A 19958-nucleotide genomic window follows, 5' to 3' on the forward strand; every position below is an offset into this window, starting at 1 on the left:
CTCATCTCTTTTCCCTTTTCTTTTAGAGATCCATTCAAAACCAGGACGACAGATATCATATCCTTCCTCCTTCACCAGCCTAAAATATCTCTAGTTCCCTCAGTTGATTCTTATATTAGATTAACTCAAGGCATTCAATCATTCTGGTTGCTCTCTTCAGGATACTTTTGGGATTTCCATTAATGAATATTTGAATATACAGTGATTAAAAATTATCTTGACCTTCACATTTTCATGAAAATATCTTATTACTAATTGATTAATTGAATATTTTTATAAATTAAGATACATTGAATTTATAAATGCAAATTAATATTTTACTAGAACCTTAACTTATCAAGTAAATGGATGAAAACTTTAAAAAAAACATATATGTAAAAATAGCACATGAGAAGTTTTTGTTATCTGAAAAGTATTTTTCTCTATTTTTCCTGACACAATTAAGGTTAGCTATTAAGTGTTAAGTTTTAAGTGTCTGAAGTTAGATTTGAATTCAGGTCCTCTAGACTTCAGGACTGGTGCTCTATCCATTGCACCACCTAGTTGCCCCCTGAGAACTTTTTTTTAAACAATGATAAGTTTAAGTAATTGTGATGATGCTTTTTCAGTTGTGTTTGTTGAATTAAACTAAATAATATAGTTTTATATACAATATGATTGCTATTTTCCACAAAAGACAGTAGGAAACATTGGGTAAATGAGATTCAAATATTCCTTATAGAAGTCTCCATTCTTTCAGGAATTTATAGGTCATGTTTTCAGCTTTTTCATTCTTTTACCTTAATCTGATTTTGAAAATCCTTCCTCAAATATTCATATTAACACCCATTATAATAATATCTTATAGCTTCTTGAGTTCCTTAACTCAATAATTTAATTCAATAAATGTTCAGGAACTCACTCTGTGGTTTGTAAAATATCAGATAATGAATACATACAGATAAAAACCCCAAAGTGCTTTCTCTTCTATTATAGGTTACATTATACTGGCAAAATAATCTATTCCTCTGTATTCTGAACTTGAGCCTTCCATGATCAGTTATTGGACATATCCATATGCTTAGTCAATCGCCATTTTGGATTCAATATGTCCAAACAAAAACTTATTATATCTGCCTCTGGAACTCTTGGTCCTATAAATTCAAATCTTCAGCATATCCAGTTTTATTGACAGCATTACTGTTCATCTAATCCCTTAGGTTTGCTCCCTTGGATTTCCTACTGACCTTTCCTTCTCATCAACTTTCATATTGAATCTGTTGCCAAGTCTTGTCAATTGTACTTCTCTGACATGTATCACTTCCATTTCCTTGTCTCCAATTGCACAACATCTACTATGTAGTTTAGGGGGACATCAAAATTTTCTTCTTGTATTGCAATAGTTTCCTAATTTATATTCCTACTTCTTTTTATTTTTTCCAATTAATCTTCCATATAGTTTCAAATGGATATTGCTAAAACATAGAAATAATTTTGTCATAGTATCACCAGCTTGCCCTCCTGTTCCCATTCTTTCAAAAACATTATCATCCATCCTTTTTAACTACAGCTCATATTCTGAAACAAATGTGTACCAGTTTCTTGCTCAGAATTATTTCCTTGTCCTGCATATATATCTGTACAAATTCCTTATGCCTGCTATTTTGATTTCCAATATATAGGTTAGCTAACTTAATTATTTAGCGACTCCAGACTACTATTCTAACCCAATAGATGCCCTTGGATTCTAAATGAGGAGGATTTGTACAAATACTTTTTTTTTTGACTAGAAAAATAGCTCAATCTACCTTCCCAACTCTTGATATCTTCCCAATTATCTTCATATGTGAATGATAAAAGGTTAATTGAAATAACCTGTAAGAAACCCTTTTACTAGAAGGATGAATTTGAGGAAGTTTACTGTCCCTCCTTCATATTTGATGGAGGCAACTGAAGTAAAAGAATCACAGCAAAGGAGTGAAGATAATCAAATGGAACTCAAAAGTTACAGTAATTACCCTTTCCTGACCTAGCTCTCAAAGAAGCAGATAAAGCGGCAATAATCCTGGTTTAAACCTTGCAGAATAGCAAAATGTCAATTCAATGGCATTTTCTAGTAAGAAAAGAATTTAGGTATTCCTCCCACCTATTTTTTAATCTCAATACTTAAAAGGATTGTTTTAGTAGTCTGAGTCTGATTCTAAAATGTACTAGAAATCAATTTCGAATTTCAGCACTTTGCAGTGTGGGGATCCCAGCTCTATTTCATACCTGTTAGAGCAGTCTTGTTAAAATATAAGAGCAATGAGAGATAGCATGAATTCTATACCAATCTACCTTAAATAAGAAATAACCCTCTTTCATAAGGGCCATACTGGGTATGCCTTCCTGACCTGGGACATCAGAACCCATAAATAATTCTGCTATTAATCAACCAATTGGCTTTGGATAAATTATTCAGCATCTTTGTCTTAGTTTACTTTCTACATCTGTCAGAACCAAGAAGATGACACTGGATGGGCTCTGTAATTTTGTCCAGGTCTCTGCTCCATCATTTCTCACAATGAAAACCTGGAGTTAGTCACCTGGTAGAGAAGCATAGCTTTATAGAACTAGAATTAGAAATGACTCAAGAGGTGATGAAGTCAAAATATCTCATTTTACAGATGAGGAGCTTTAGGCTTAGGTAAGTGAAATTACTTGCTCAAGGTCCCAAGGGGGGGGTAATCATCAGATGTGGAATAGGAGTATTACTCCTCTGATTCTATAGTCAGTGTGCTGTCTATGACATTAATCTGCCAGTCTTTCCAGAGGACTCTGGGGTGTTTGTGCATAACAAGAGAGAGCTATTAAATACATTTATAAGCATATTAATTAAACAGTGACAAGGAAGGGATTATAAGAAAAGAAGGCAGAAAAAAAAAGGGACCTTGTACTTTCCATCATATATATCTGATCTATTTATGTTCATTTTTGGCTACAAAACTTGTGAAGCTGTCTCCAAAGGGATAGAGGTTTGAGATCAACACTAGTAGACTATGTATACATGTACATATGTGTATATATATGTATATGTAAAGTACATATAAGAGTATACATGTATATTATAATATACATTATATAAACAGATATCTACATCTATTTTTATTATCTATTTGGTTTTTGGCTTTAAAATTCATCCCCAAAGGAATGGAGGTATTGTGATAAAAATAGAGAGATTAAATCACAGAGTCTTGAATTATTGAACTGTATCTACAGAATACCTTTCTCATGTTAATAGAAAGATTTTATAAACCTATTGCTATTCTGATATCTGGACACCAAGGAGGTATGATTTTTTTCCATCTAAAACAGGAAAGCAGGAGAGTATTGGACTTAACTGACATATGAGTTTCTTACAGAGATTCTGATTTTTGTGAGAATATAATTGTCTCATGTATTGTTAATTTAGCTTTCCACTTTAAATAAAAAAAATTGCATTTTACTTTAAAAAATAAACAGTACTTCCAGAGAGATGATTTATGCCATATTTATTCCATTACTTCTCTCTTTTTTAAACTTCAAGATTTATCTCTCTTTTTATTTTTATTTTCACTTAATAGATAGATTTCATTTCTGAGGCCAACTTCAGGCAAAGGTAATTGGTAGCTTCTAATGAATCATTTATCCTTCAGCATTCCTTATATTATAAGAGAACTGCTTAAATTGTTTCATCAAAAATCCCAATGTTTGGGCTAAATATAACATTTTCTTGAGAAATGGCAAATTAAATGTTGCTTTAATACCAAACAGCCTGCTATGGCTAGTTGCTGTCTTTATAGGGTTCATCTATAAATTAAAAACAATCACTACTCTGTAATCTAAATTTAGTTTAGTTTATCAAAAGCAATAAAAATATTGTAAAGGTAAAAAAGTAGTTGTAATAAAAGCTAATATTATATAATGTTATATAAAATGGATTTCAAGAAGATGGCTTTTAAAATGACCATTATAAAACATTGGGATGAAAGGCAGTGTTTATTTGTTATGTAAAACACAAATTAGTAACTGGGAAAAATGTTGTTTAGAAAGTCAATTGAAATATACCATTGTGGAATTGGAACAGAGCATAGAATGCATTACAACAAAGTTGTTTATAAAACTGGTCACATACTAAAGATAATCTTTCTTAAAAAAATAAAAATGGTAACTTTGAAAGTTCAGGAGAGGTGGTCGGAAAGTTTCTTAAAATGTTTTAGATAAAATATTCATCATGCCTACCTACCTTCACTTATCCAAGTGCCTTCTTATGGTATAGTGATGAGAAAACTAAAGTTAAAAGGAATTACCATGCTAGAAGGGTGGAAAGATTCTACATCATTGGAAAGTCATGGAAAGTCATGGATTATGGAGGTGTCTTTCATCATCAGTCTAGCTATGTTTAGAGAGGTTCTTTGATAAGTTGGCTAACCCATTCTGATAAAATTAGATACCTTCTTTTTTTAATTAAAGCTTGTCAAAAAGTGAATTTGTGTCCCAAAAGCTAGAATCTTTGGGTTTGTCAAACACTAGATTACTATAGTCATTTTTGTCCTATATTTTGTCCTGTGAACCTACCCTATTGCATCAATCAACTACTCTGTTTCTTAGCCAGTACCAAATGGTTTTGATGACTGCTGCTTTATAATATAATTTTAGATCTGGTCCACCTAGGTCACCTTCATTGATACCTTTGAAATTCTTGACTTTTTGTCCTTCCAGATGAATTTTGTTGTTATTTCTTCTAGTTCAGTAAAATAGTTTCTTGGGATTTTGATTGGTATGGCACTAAATAAATAGATTATTTTAGGTAGTATTATCATCTTTATTATATTCATTCTGACCTATCCAAGAGCACTTGATGTTTTTCCAATTGTTTAGATTTGACTTTATTTGTATAGAAATTGTTTTGTAGTTTTGCTTATATAGTTCCTGACTTTCCCTTGGCAGATAGATTCCCAGATATTTTATCCTATCATCAGTTATTTTAAGTGGAATTTCTCTATCTCTTGCTGTTAGATTTTGTTAGTGATGTATAAGAATGGTGATGATTTATGTGGATTTATTTTATGTCTTGCAACTTTGCTAAAGTAGGGGAATACTTCTACTAGTTTTTTAGTAGATTCTCTTGGGTTATCTAAGTATATCATCTTGTCATCTGCAAAGAGTGATAATTTGGTTTTCTCATTACCTACTCGAATTCTTTAATCTCTTTTTCTTCTCTTATTGCCAAATCTAGCATTTCTAACACAATATTGAACAGTAATGGTGATAGTAGGCAACCTTGTTTCACCCCTGATCTTATTGGGAATGGTTCCAATTTACATCTATTACATATGATGCTTTCTGATGATTTCAAATAAATGCTACTGAAAAGTCCATTTATTCCTATAATCTCTAGTGTTTTTAATAAGAATGGGTGTTGGATTTTATCAAGTGTTTTTTTGCATCTATTGAGATAATCATATGGTTTTTTGTTAATTTGGATATTGATATAGTCAATTATGCTAATAGTTTTCCTAATATTGAACCAGCTCTGCATTCCTGGTATAAATCCTACTTGGTCATGGCGTATTATCCTGGGAATAATTTTCTGTAATCTCTTTGCTAATATTTTACTTAAGATTTTTGCATCAATGTTCATTAGGGATATTAACCTATAATTTTTTCTGTTTTTGTCCTACCTGGTTAGCTATTAGTACCATGTCTGTGTCATAAAAGGAATTTGATAGGAGTCTTTTTATCCCTATTTTTCAAATAGTTTATATAACATTGGAGTTAATTGTTCTTTAAATGTAAGGTAGAATTTACCTGTAAATCCATCAGGTCCTGGGGATTTTTTTCCAAGGGAGTTGATTGATAACTTGTTCTATTTTTTTTCTAAAATGGGACTAAGTAATTTATTTATTCTTCTGTTAATCTGGGCAATCCATATTTTTGTAGGTATTCCTCCATTTCACTTAGGTTATCAAATTTATTGGCATAAATTTGGTCAAAGTAACTCCTAACTAATACTTTAATTTCCTTTTCACTGGTGGAAAGTTCTACCTTTCCATTTTTAAGACTAACAATTTGATTTTTATCTTTTTCTAATCAAATTAACTAAAGGTTTATCTATTTTGTTGCTTTCTTCATAAAACCAACTTTTAATTTTATTATTAATTCAATAGTATTTTACTGTTAATTTTATTAATCCTTTTATTTTTAGAATTTCGAGTTTGGTATTTGGGAGTTTTAAATTTTAGTATGTTGTGTCATTACTGTCATTCTCTTGGATGAAATTATTAATTGTGTCTATGATTTGCTATTTCACTTATTCATTCTTTAGGATGAGATTATTTAGTTTCCAATTACTTTTTGGTCTATTTTCTATTATCCTTACATTGCATGATTTTTATTGTATCATGATCTGAAAAAAAACTGCATTTACTATTTCTGCCTTTCTACATTTGATTTTGAGGTCTTTGTGCCTTAACATATGGTCAATTTTTGTATAAGTTAAATGAAGCATTAAGAAAAAAAAACTCCTTTGTCTCCATTTAACTTTCTCCAAAGATCTATCATACCTAAATTTTCTAACATTTTGTTTACCTTCTTTACTTCTTTTTTATTTATTTTGTGATTTGATTTATCTAGTTCTGAGAGAGCAAGGTTGAGATTCCCTACTAATATAGTTTTGTTGTGTATTTCTTCTTCCATCTCTCTTACCTTCTCTTCTTGGGATTTCCATGCTATAGTACTTGGTGTATATATGTTTAGTATTGATATTGCTTCATTATCCATGGCATCCTTTAGTAAGATATAGTTTCCTTTCTTATCTCCTTTAATTTTATTTAATCTGAGATTAGGATTGCTACCCCTGTTTTTTTTTTTTTTCCTTTCTTCATCTGAAGTATAGTATATTCTGCTCCAACACTTTACCTTCACTATGTATGTATCACTATGTTTTAAAGGTATTTCTTGTAAACAACATATTGTAGGATTCTGGTTTTTAATGCAGTTTGCTATCCACTTCCATTTTAGGGGGGGATTTCCCCCCATTCACATTCACAGTAAAAATAACTAATTCTATATTTCCTGCCATCTTATTTACCCTAGGTGATGCTTTTTTTTTCTTTCCTATACCCCTTCCCTACTCCCCAGTATTTTGCTTTTGTTGACCACCTCCCTCAAACAGTCCTTTCTCTTTAGAGCCCTTGTTTTCCCTTTTATTAGTCTTTCCCTTTCTTTTTCCCCTTTCTTTCCTACTTCCCTATAAGGTAAACACATTTCTTTATGATACCAAATAGGTCTGATATTCTCACTTTGAGCCAAATCTGATGAGAGTAAGATTCATACAATGTGTATCCCCTCCCTTCTTTCTCTCAAATCTAATAGTTTTCTTTGCCTCTTTGTGAGACATAATTTCCCTTATTTTGCTTCCTTTTTCCTCTTCTTCCAGTATGATCTCCTTTCCACCTCTAGTTTCTTTTTCATATTATCATAATAAAATCAAATTATGCCTGCATTCTCTAAGTATACTCATATCAGAAATATAGTTCTCAAGAGTTCTTTCCTTTTTACTTTTTTTGTTTCTCTTGAGTTATGTGTTTGGAGATCAAATTTTTTGTTCAGTCCTAGTCTTTTCATTAGAAAAAGATGAAATTTACCTATTTCACTGAATGTCCATCTTCCCAGAAAGATAATGCTCATTTTAGCTGGATAGCTTATTTTTGGCTGTAATACCAGTTCCTTTGCTTTTCAGAATATCAGATTCCAGGGCCTTTGATTCTTTAAGGTGGAACTTTTAGGTCCTGGGTAATCCTAATTGTGGCTCCTCAGTATTTAAATTATTTCTTTCTGGCTGCTTGTAATATTTTTTCCTTGGTATAATAATTCTGAAATTTAACTAAGATATTCCTTGGGGATTTAATTTTTTTTTTTTCAGGAGGTGATTGGTGAATTCTTCCAATGGCTATTTTACTTTCTCATTCTAAAATGTCAGGACAGTTTTCTTTTGTGATTTCTTGTAAGATAAAGGTTTAAATTCTTTCTTTTCATCATGGCTTTCAGGAAGCCCAATAATCCTCAAATTGTCTCTCCTATATCTATTTTCCAAGGCAGGTGTTTTTCCTAGGAGATATTTCATATTATCCTTCTAACTTTTCATTTTTTTGGTTTTTGTTTGACTGATTCTTGAAATATTATTGAGTCATTTATTTCCATTTGTTCAAATTTTTAGTGTATTATTTTCTTCAGTTACCTTTTTTTAGCTCCTTTTACAATTGGCCAATTAAATTTTTTTGTTCACTGTATTCTTTTTCAATTTTTTCCATTCCTTCTTGCAATGATCTCATTTCCCCATTTAAAATTTTTTTCTTCTAACTCTCTTTTAAGATCTTTTATGCAATCTTTGAAGAAAGCCTTGTGAAATGGGGATCAGTTCATGTCTCTCTTTGGTGCTTCTTCTGGAGTTGCTTTGCATTTAGGAACCTCAAGATTTGAGCTCTGTTCTTCTCTCTTTCCATAAAAGCTGTCTATGGTGGGGGTTCTTTTGTGTTTGCTATTCATTTTTTTTTTTTTTTTTTTTAAGGCTTGAGGTTTGTTCAATGCAAAGGAGGGACAGATGCTTTAATTTGATTTCCATTACTAGGTAATGGCGGCTAGGTCTGGTATTCTCCCGGTTCTCAGTGGTTTACAATTTGCCTTTAGTAGCAAATCTACCAAACCACCTACTTGTAAGGACAAACAGAGCAATCTAAGAGGCTTACAGAAAATTCCCAGGTGCGTGGAACTGCAATGCTCTGACTTCTGGCCCCAGCTTTTTGCCCTGTCTCCCTGGGCTATGGTCTGGGTTTGGCAGACTATCCCCCTGCACATTTGAAACAGACCTGTTCTGAAGTTGTTCAAAGGTATCTTCTAGAAATGTGTTGTACTCCAGATATTTGTGGATTCTTTGACTTCAAAACCAGTTTAGAGGCTTAATCTGCTATTGGTTTGAGAGAAGGTTAGAGGAGGTAACAGAGAATAGTGTCTGCTCTCTGCCATTTTGGCTCCACGCCTGGAAGTCGTGATTATATATTTTCCACAAAATTATATATGTACCACATTCTAAAGAAAAGTGGCTGGCTTATTGTGTATTATTAATTATTGAATTATTTGTCTCGATTACTCTTTTCCTTGATCTCCTATGCTCTCCTTTGTATAACAGATTTTTATTTTTTTTTTATTTTTTTTTTTTTTTAACAGGTGACTCCCAAACCTCTGTATAGATCTGGAGTCTCTCATAACTGTTAAAATTTGAATTTAGTGTCTCATTAATATCTCAAAGACAATGTACTCTGAAACCAGATTTCTTATTTCTCACTTTATCTTCCCTATGCTCAAACATATCCCACTTCCAAGCTTCCTGTTACTGTCAAAGGGTACCCCCATTCTTCCAGTCATCTAAATTTGCAACATTTTTTCTTTTTGACTTCTCTTTGTTCTTTACTCCACATATCTGATCAGCTTCCAAATCTTCCAAGTCTACAACATCATTCAATGGGATGCTAATTAATTGATATAAAATTAAATTTGTTGATTATAAATAAACTTTATAATTATTACATGTTAAGTAATTTATAATATGAATTAGGTCCTTTGTCTATATTCACTTATTTTCACCAATTTGATATTTAACACAATTTTTCTTTTACATGTAATTCTGTTTTTCATTAACAATTTTTTCTCTTTCCACATTCTCATTAGAACAAAAGAAAAACAAAATTGTAATAAATATATCTAGTTAGAAAAAGCAAAACAAATTCTAAATTTTGTCATTCCCCAAATTATATGTCTTATTTTGTATCTTCAGTCCTTTACCACTATGTCAGGAGGTAGAAAGTATGCTTCATCATCAGTGCTCTATAATCATGGTCAATCATTGAATTGATCAGTGGTTCAGTCTTGAAAAATTGTTCATTGTTTACTATTTTATTATAGTCTTATGACACAATTTCTCCAGTAATTTCACAGTTGCTGGAAACTTCTCCCTACCCTTAGTATTGTTATTTGCTGTCACAAAAAGGGTAGCTCTAAATATTTTTGTATATTTGGTTCCCCCCTTCTTTAATCTTTAGAAAATAGGCCTGGCAATGTTATTTCTGGGTCAAAGGGTATTCACAGGTTTGTAACTTGTTCAGAATGGTTCATAGTTGTTTTCCAGAATGGCTAGACCAATTCACAGTTACACTAATATTGAATTACTGTTAGCACAGCCACTTCAATGTTTGTCATTTTCCTTTTTGGTCAATTTTGTAACCTTATAGGTGTGTGATGCAATCTGAGCTGCTTTAATTTAAATTTTTCTATTAGTGATTTGGAACTTAAAAAAAAAAAAAAAGTGGCCTTACTATTACTTAACCTACTTACCCTTCAAGAATCCTTTCCTTATCTCTTGCTCATCCCCTTGTCCTCTTATTTTTTTTTTCTGAATTTAGAAGACTTTCATACATAAACACATATGTATATATTTTCCTCTTTAACCCACTCCCAATGATGGTAAGATTTCAGTACCACTTGTTCTCTCCCCATGTCTATTTTTCTTTCTTTTTAAAACTCATTTGTATGAGATATTTGATTTTTTAATCTCTCTCTGCATAGTTTAGACATACACATGTGTGTATATATGCAGACACACATAAACATATATATATATGTATGTATATATATATATATATATATATATATATATATATATATATATATATATATATATATGTATAAAATCCCTCAATCATACTCAGCTCAACACAGGCATTTCTTTCAGACTACCCTAATAAAAATGATAGTCATAAAGGAACTGATATTTTCATGTATAAGAAACAAACAATTTGACCTCATTGAGTGTTTTATAAATGGGTCTTTAATGTTTACTTTAAGTTGATTTCTCCTGGATATTATATGTCAAATTTCCCCTTAAATTCTGCTATTTTTGTCGCAAATATCTAAGTCTTTCAATTCATTAAGTCTCCATTTAAAAAATTCAGGATTATAATTAATTTTGCTGTTACCCTTGGTTACACCCCAAACATTTTGTTTTATGAAGGACAATATACTTTATATCCTTCAATATAATAATGCTAAGTCTTCTATAATCCTTGTTGTATCTCCATTTTTGTTTATTTTTCTTGTAGCTTCAAATTTTTTCTCTTTAACCTTTGAACTTTGAAACTTGGTTATGATATTCCTATAAGTTTTCCTCCAGTGATTGCTTTCAGATACTGGTTGATGGATTTTTTTTTCTATCTCTGCTTTGCCTTCTTGTTCTAGAACTTCAGGACAATTTTCCTTGATAATTTCTTGTAATATTCTATCAAGATTCTTTTTTAAACTATAATTTTCAGGCAGTCTGACTATTCTTATATTATTTCTCCTTGATCTGTTCTCTAGATCATCTTTTTGGATGTTTCGCATTCTATTTTATTGTTTCATTCTTTTGATTTTTTGTGTTTTTAAAACATTATATTTTCTTTGTCCAATTCTAGGTTTCTAGGAATTATTTTCTTCCTTAAGTTTTTGATTTTCCATTTCAAGTTGGTTGACTTTCTTTTAATAATTTTCTTATATTGCTTTCATTTTCCAACTAATTTTTCCTCATGCACTCTTATTTGATTTTTAAATCAAATAGTAGAAATTGGTAGTTGGTCAGTTTTGCAGCAATGCTTTGACTTTTCTTGGCATTATTGTACATATTTGTTGTGCTTTCTTTTGCACTTTGGTGTGACTGATTCTGCTTCTTTGTAGGTTTGAATGATCTATCAGATATTTAACTTCCCCACATCAATAATTGTGTTAATATCTCTGCAAATCATTGAAATGTTGTTTAAAAGTTACATTTTGTATGTTTCTATGGAGGAATATTTATTCAGAAAGTCCATTGAATTAAAATCATAAGGAAAAAGATCAGTGAAGTATGTTTATATGGCATGAAATCTAGTGTTTAACTGATCAAAAACTAACTCAAGGTGCTGAAACCAGATCCATTTCTACTGAGTTAAAATCAGCCTTGTAAGCATTTACCCTGTGTGAGTTCTCCATAAAATAGGGTCTTTTTTTTTTTTTTTTTTTTTTTTTTTTTTTTTGGCAAGAGTAAATTTGTAATCTGAACAATATGACCAATGGTATCCTAAGTATATGAATAAAGTGCAAGTGGAGTTGTGCTCTCTGCAACAGAGTTGGAATGCTTGGCAGGTTAGAAAGAACCTCAATGTCTGGTGTCTTCTGTCAGTTGAAATTCAGAATTTTACTAAGATGTAAGTGATTTAGTTTCTCAGCATGGCACTGGCAGACTGTCCAGGTTTCACAAGCACACAACAAGGAGGTCAGCACATCAGCTCTGTAGACTTACTAAATACACTGTAATGCCTGTTTATCACTTTGAGGATAAAATTTTCTATTTAATATTAAAATACTTGACAATATGTGTCATCTTATCTTTGTAACCTTGTTACTGTGTTTGTCTGGTCAATCAGTTGTGTCCAACTCTTTGGGATCCTTCTTCTATTTGATGTTCTTGGCAAAGGTACTTTTTCCATTTCCTTCTTCATTGGATTAAAGATTAAATAGATATAAAATGACTTGCCTAAAGTCATACCGCTGGTAAATGGCTGACTCCAAATTTGAACTTGTCTTCCTAACTTCTGACTCAATCCTCTCCCACTGAGCCAGGTTACCACATATGAATTTCCTTTAAAAACTGTATGGTTCAGCCAAATTAGTCAAGATATTCTTTTTCATACTTGGCCTTTGTTCTGCTTATATGGTCTAGAATATAGTCTTCCCTTCTATCTTCTCCTTTACCTCCTAGACTTCCACTTTTCTTCAAAATTTGCTTCAAGATCTCCCTAATAAATGAAATCATCTTTGATTTCTCTAGATGCTAATTAATACCTTCTTTTCCCTTCCCAATTATTATATGTGGATGATAGACAGATAGATTAGATAGATTTAATTAGTAGAATACAAACTCCTTCGAGGGCAACAGTTGTTTCACATTGGTCTTTCAATTATATTGCCTACCATCTAAAATGTTTTTAGTACATTTTATTGATTAATTAACTCTATACACACACACACAAAAAAAAAAAACAAAAACAAAAACAAAACAAAACAAAACAAAACAAAAAACCTTTTCCCAGCTTTATTTCATTTAAGAAAAACAAATGAAATGACCAGTATTCCTTCCTTCCTTCCTTCCTCAACAAAAGTTTGGCCCATGGTTCCTATGAAAATCGATTGGTACAGAAACACAGATCATAATGCTGAGAACATCTGGTGTTCAGCAAATGCTTAAAAAAAGAATTATTTCTGTTGCTACAAGGAGAAATGTTTAATGAAAGCAAGCTTTTCTGAATGTTGCACAATACCTTATACCTCCAACACCTAAGTGACTTACTTCCCTTTGTTATCTGTGAAGAAGGAAAAATTAAATGAAATAAACCTTCCTTACATCATTCCCCTCATTACTACCTTGGTACTCCAGCACTCTAAAGAAACTGTGATCTCATCATGGGTAGAGAACAAAACTCCTCCATTCAGGACCATTCTTTGCTTCTTTCAGTCATAGTGTTCCAGAAGGTCACTGTAGGCTGTCCATCCAATGTGCTGGGATGGGAAAGGGGAATCCTTTACATCTCTTGGTATCCTAAGTATATGAATAAAGTCCATGAGCTTTCTATTGTCCACCTCCTTTTTTCTTATACCAATCAATCTATGACCATAGAAGATTATGTGATCAAGTAACATTTTCTTTTTCTTTCTTTTTTTTTTTTTTCCTCTGTTTTGTGATACCTGGGTTCCTTCAGTATGTGACCCATAGCAATGGAAACAAATTCAGTATAAGCTTAGAAAACCACATTTGCATTTCTCTACAATATGGAAAACACTATGCTTTCCCTTTTGTAATTAATTTCCTTTGTGAAACAAGGCTAAAGTATCAAGGCATGCAAGCTAAAATTAAATTTTAAATCATCAGATTTGATTTGTGAATAGTCAGCTTTTCTAAAGTGTAAAAATATTTCCCTTTTAAATTTTGTTAAAATTAAGTTAACTTCACTTATAATTACTTATCTTGATAATATTGAACATTATCATGTATGATTAATTCATTAACTTTTTTGTGGGATGAGTGAAGGTACTACAAAAATATCATACATTTTACTGCCATAATGCTCTTTCTCTCTTTAGATAGCATGGGATAATAAATGTAAAAGCATTGTTGAAGCAAAAATGGTTTGAAATTCTATTTTTAATACATATTAATAAAATACTATTATATATTGACTAAATTAGTGTTTTAGTTCTCTGAACAACTATGGAAGACTATATATTTCAGAGAAGGTCTGCATTAGTAAATAGTTTCTTCACCTGACTGTCTCCTATATCATTGAAATCATAAACACAGTCCCTATCCCCATATTTAAACAGCACAGTTCCCATGTTCATATATATATATATGTATATATATATATATATACACACACATATGATTTTATTATTTATATCTACACACGTGATTTATTATTTTAATAAAATAAACATCAGATCTCTTCCTCCAACCTCCCTTTTCCTTTCAAACTTCACAAATTCTTTTGCTTTTAAGGAAAGCTAGCTTCTGCTAATTCTATATGTCAAAGAAGGTTTGTTTTCCATATTAGATCCAGTCAACAGAGAGCACACTACAGGGAGAATTGCTCAAATACAATTTATTAAAGCATAATAGAACAAAAATAGACTTGGACAGTACACTTGACCTTGACAACTTCCACCCAGCAACCACTCCTGGCAAGCATAGGAGAATAGTAATGAAAAGTATTCTGGGGGAGTAGGGGAAAAATTCATTTTCACACAAAAAATGTGAATTACAATAACCAGAATAAGCTAATCAGAAGATAATAAACAGGTTAAATTATCACACTTTAAACATATGTAATACAAAAGTTGTATCAAATAACTAATAAAAATTAATTGAAACTTATTAAACTCATATCATTTCAAAAATTCAGTATGTAGTATAAATTGAATTTAGCAAATACAATTTCTGTTTTTAAAGGATTTGTAAATCTCCCAAACCCGGGAAGAAAACATTTTAGGCTATTGTGAGTAATATTTAAGTAAATGAATTAGTATTTGATTTATCTGAAAAATGGCAAGAATATATATAAACACAATATATATATATATATATATATTTTCCCCCCAAGTAAGAGTGAAGAATCAATGATAATTTAATAAAATAATTTTCTAGTTAGGTTTATTGGTTCTGTCATCCTGACTTGTGATAATGACCAAATAGTGTTAGAAATCTGGGTGGATTTCCCCTGTTAACTCACTTCTTAAAGCTTTGTTGTAGTCAGCAGTAAAGTTAAAATCATATGATTTAGTAGAAATGGAAGGAATTATCTAGTAAAATTTTCTCATTTGACAGATGAAAAAAACTGTGTCAGAGAAGTAATTTGCAAGATACCACATAGGTAGTAAAGTCATAGAAGTGAGATACAAATCTTAATCTCTTAAGTAATCACAATATTTTACTATTTAATTTTGCTTTTCTATCTATAGTCACAAACCTGTTCCTACAATCTTGGGAATGGGGGGGTGGTCTTGTTTGATTTAATTAACTAAACAAAACTTGGAATCTTTAAAGAAATAGGGAACATACATATCTTGGAGTATAGAACATAATTGTTTCATAACCCAAACTTTTATTATTTATTGTCTGACCTTTCTCCTGAAATACAGAAATTTCTACTTTTCCTTCAATTTGTACAAGTTTTTATTTTCAAAAAGGCAGCAATAAAGGAAGACTATCAATCCATGGCAATTTAGTCCCATATTGAAAGTTCCTATGCTGCTGTTTCAAAGTATGCAGTTGTGGCACTTAGAAGGGCTGCTAAGTGTGGGAAGATCAAGACAGACACTTTAGGGAGTCTCAGGTTGGAGAGCTGTGCCTGGCAGTGGCAGCTAATTACCAGACTTTTTGTTCATGACACCTGCTGCCTTTCTCCCTCTTGTGTTCTCTGGGAGGTAGAGTGACCTAGTGAATATAGGATTCTCTTTATTTAGACCTTTGTCTAAATTTGTCCTCACTTTGCAACAACTTCAGATAGAAATTAGTGAAAATAATAATTATCCCTTCAGCGTAACAAAAATCTAGAGAATGCAATAGATAATACTGCTTTCACAAGAAAAAAAGTGATTCACAATATTACCATGTAGCTTACAGGTCACAGGAATTAAGACTAATGCTTTATGTCCAAAAAATGCTGGGTTTGGAGCCAAAGGGTTGGGTTGAAATCACAGTTATGGTTCTTATGAACTGTCTTATCTTTTTAAGTCATGTAACTTCATGACCCTCAGTTTCCTTGTATGCAAAATAAGATAATTGCACTAAATAATTTTTAGGTCATGTTGAGCATCTTATGTTAGAATGCTGAAAACAGTATCAGGCTTGAGTGAAGCATGAATTATTGATAGGAAGTGGAGTCATTGATGATATTGATGATAATTGATGACATTGCTAGAAATTTGACAGCGAAGAAAAAGGAGAGAGATGTAGGATGATAACTTTGGGGGAAGGTAGAAAATTCTGTTTTGCATTCATCATGCTTTATTTTATGTTAAGATTATTCTTGTACATGCTGAATTCTTCAGTAGATTGTAAGCTCATTGAAGGCTTGACTTTTTTGTATTCATATTCTCCAGTGTCTAGCTTGATGTCTTGGATATAGTAAATGCTTGTGGAACTGTTGAAGTAAGCTGATGCCATCGTAGGAGATTTGCTGAGCAAAAATGAAGGCCCCATTGAAATTGCCTGGGATTAATTTTTTCTGACTTCCACTGTTTTATATTTGTATTTTTGCATTTAAGGGAGATGTCCTGGTGATAATGTCTTGTCCCCAAAAGGTGTCAAATAACATATTTGTCATTTTACCACATTAACCATAGATAAATAAAAACAGAAAAGATTGTTACAATTTTATAGATTACTTATTCTAAATATTTAATTTTTCTGATAAAGGAACTGATAGAAAAATATCACTAATAATATTATTTTTATGCTTATGCTCAACAATATAAACTAAATTTTCTCCAATTCATTTTACTGTGAAGATTAGAACTGTCTAATTTTAGCAAGAATTTTCTAATTGGAATGGATTCTACAAATAGCATATTAGAGCCTTATTTTATAGTTGAGGGAATTGAGAGTAGAGAAGTGAGGTGACTGATATAAGGTCACACAGCTGGTTAGCACAGAGCCAGCATGAAATCTAATCTAGGTCTCATGATTCTTTTATTATGATTTTCTCTCTATCATACTGCCTCTCTAAACTACTTCTAAACACGTAGGCATTTCAGCATCTTTAACCACATGGTGGTCTAACTATTACACCAACACATAGGATTGGCCCTATTCCAAAGCTTCATTCTTGAAAGCCATACACAGTGGGTGTTTTAACATTTTGGATGCTGTAATTACAGTACTTTTCAAAGGCTCACATCAATGGCAAATAAATAGTATCTCCATTGAAAACCTTGGCTTCATGATACCTAGAAAATTGCTCATTCAACTGGTTATTTTCTTTTTGCAGACAAACTATGAGCAAATATATTTAGTGTATTATAACACTGGCAGATCTGTCATAATCTGTATGTCATATTTTGGGGCTCAGAAAAATAGAGCAATAGGGAACACTGAACAATTTGGGGGAATATAAACCCATTTTTATTTTTTATTAATTTATTTTTTGCCTCTAGGATTTTAAAAATTGTCATATGAAACATTTGCTTATTTTCTTTTCATAGATATTATATTGTGCCTATGACAATTTGTCATTAATGTAAGAAATGTCTTTTTTATACCATATTTTCATGTTTGTATTCTTATTGAGATTTGGTAATGTGTAGGTTGATGGAGGATAGGATACTCATTCTAAAGAAAATTAGCAGATAGAAAGAAGATTTTGAAGTAAAGCTGTAGCTACCATGCATGGTACAGCAAAAAACAAACAAACAAAAAAATCCCTTGAATTCAGATCAAAGGACATGATTTTAAATCCTGGCTCTGCTTCTCAGAACCTGTGTAATTTAGAAAAATTCTTTAATCTAGCATAGATCTCAATGTTCCCATCATCAAAATGAGAAGGTTGAACTAGATAGAATTCTGCCCTAAATCTCTGAGTCCACATTTTTCTTTAACAATATAATTTGGTGTATTTTTAAAAATCAAAAGTAAGTTGCTTGAAGGCAGAAATTGCTCAGTTTTTGTTTTTGAATTTCTAACACTGACATGAACAGTAGTCACTGAAAAATATTTTATTAATGTATGCATTGATTTTGTGAGGTTGGGATATAAATAAATAATTTGATCCTAATTTTTAATACCTTTGAAATATCTAAATATTTGACAGCATAATATTGATTCTGGATATTTGCTTTAATTTTATTACTTTTATATTTAGACAAACCTAAGTTTGTAGAGAGACTCTTTCTGTTGGTACAAATCACAATCCTTCCACACCAACTTAAAATGTCCAAATCTTCTTTATATTTTCCCTTAAATCATCCAACAATCTTTCATTCCACATACTGAAATATCTTCCTCTAGTTATATTAATAATTTTGAATACTGAAATAGCCATTGAGTTGTCTGTTTTCTTCTTGCCTACTTAACCCAACACAATTTTACTATTGTTCTTTTTATTACATTTAATTTTGTATTTTATAAAGGTGCTTCTAATGGTATTACATGCTTTGCAGTTATAGACTATCCCTAAGAGAGTGTTTTAATGAGATAAAGTTTGTAGCAGTGAATAGTGCTCATTGAATTTTATAATTTTCTATATTTGGTGCATCCTAATCTCTTGCCTTTGTTAAATCCTAGCAGAATCTCATTTGTATATAGTAATAATGAAAACAACCCAACAATTGAAGTCCAATCTTTAGATCCATCATGGATATTACAAGCATGCCTCAACTTTTAATAATGACAATAATCTTGCCCAATTCCTAATTATTTTATCTACTTTCCCCACAAAACCAATCTCCTCTAACATTTCATTGTATTCAACGTTATCTTTTCTTAGTTATCATAGCTTTCTAACTATATGCTTCTTTTCCTCTTCCTTGAACTTTTCTTTTTAAATTCTAATTTAGGATTTTTTCTTAATTGTATTCTTTCAACCATTTCTCTAGAATCCATAAATATTTTCTAGACTTCTCTATTTCTTCTCCTCTCTGGATTCCCTTTCTTTTGCTGTTTGTTGGGGGATATACTCAATACTTTTGTTTTTGCCTTAATCTGTAGCTTTCTGTTAGAATCCTGAAGGAATAAAAGGATGATCATATGATCTGCTGTAGAAAGTAATATTCAAAGCCTGCTTGTTCCCTTTTCATTATTTTATCAATTGAAATGCATTTCATAGACTATGCCCACAAAGATTTGGCAAAGAAGAGAAATAGATCTATGTCTTTATATAGCATATTAGGTGCTAAAGTTATAGAATGCAAATGTGATTGTTGCACTTATTGTTAGTGTAAATAAGTTGTGGTAGAATTACCAGTATATTTTTTTCCATTTTTTTATCTTTTATAATTTTTCATTTATAGATACTCTTTGAGTGTTCAAGGTTAGCTGTCTAAATCCAAGAAATAGTTTTTCTACTAAAGCAATTTGGAAATAAACTACTATAAAGCTTCATGTTTTCTTTCTTTCCTTTATTATTTTTTCTTGTATGGCTTCTACTGGAGTTGCTAGGTTAAAGAGTTTGAATGGAGTAGTGATTTTTTCATGTTTAATTCCATTCTCCCAAACCTCTGCCTTGGTTAGCTCCACTAATTTTACACACACACACACACACACACACACACACACACACACACACACACACACATGGCTGTCTTCCATTCTCTTTTTCTTACTCTGCCACTGTCATGAAAGG

The 19958-nt window shown here is 31.4% G+C and overlaps 1 protein-coding gene across 1 annotated transcript in view; it reads left to right on the plus strand.

Annotated features, from left to right (window-relative positions):
* The window catches only part of ABCA13 (ATP binding cassette subfamily A member 13), a 523487-nt gene that overhangs the window by 288968 nt on the left and 214561 nt on the right, over positions 1 to 19958 (plus strand).

Source organism: Sminthopsis crassicaudata, chromosome 1, assembly GCF_048593235.1.
Source record: "Sminthopsis crassicaudata isolate SCR6 chromosome 1, ASM4859323v1, whole genome shotgun sequence".
NCBI lineage: Eukaryota > Metazoa > Chordata > Mammalia > Dasyuromorphia > Dasyuridae > Sminthopsis > Sminthopsis crassicaudata.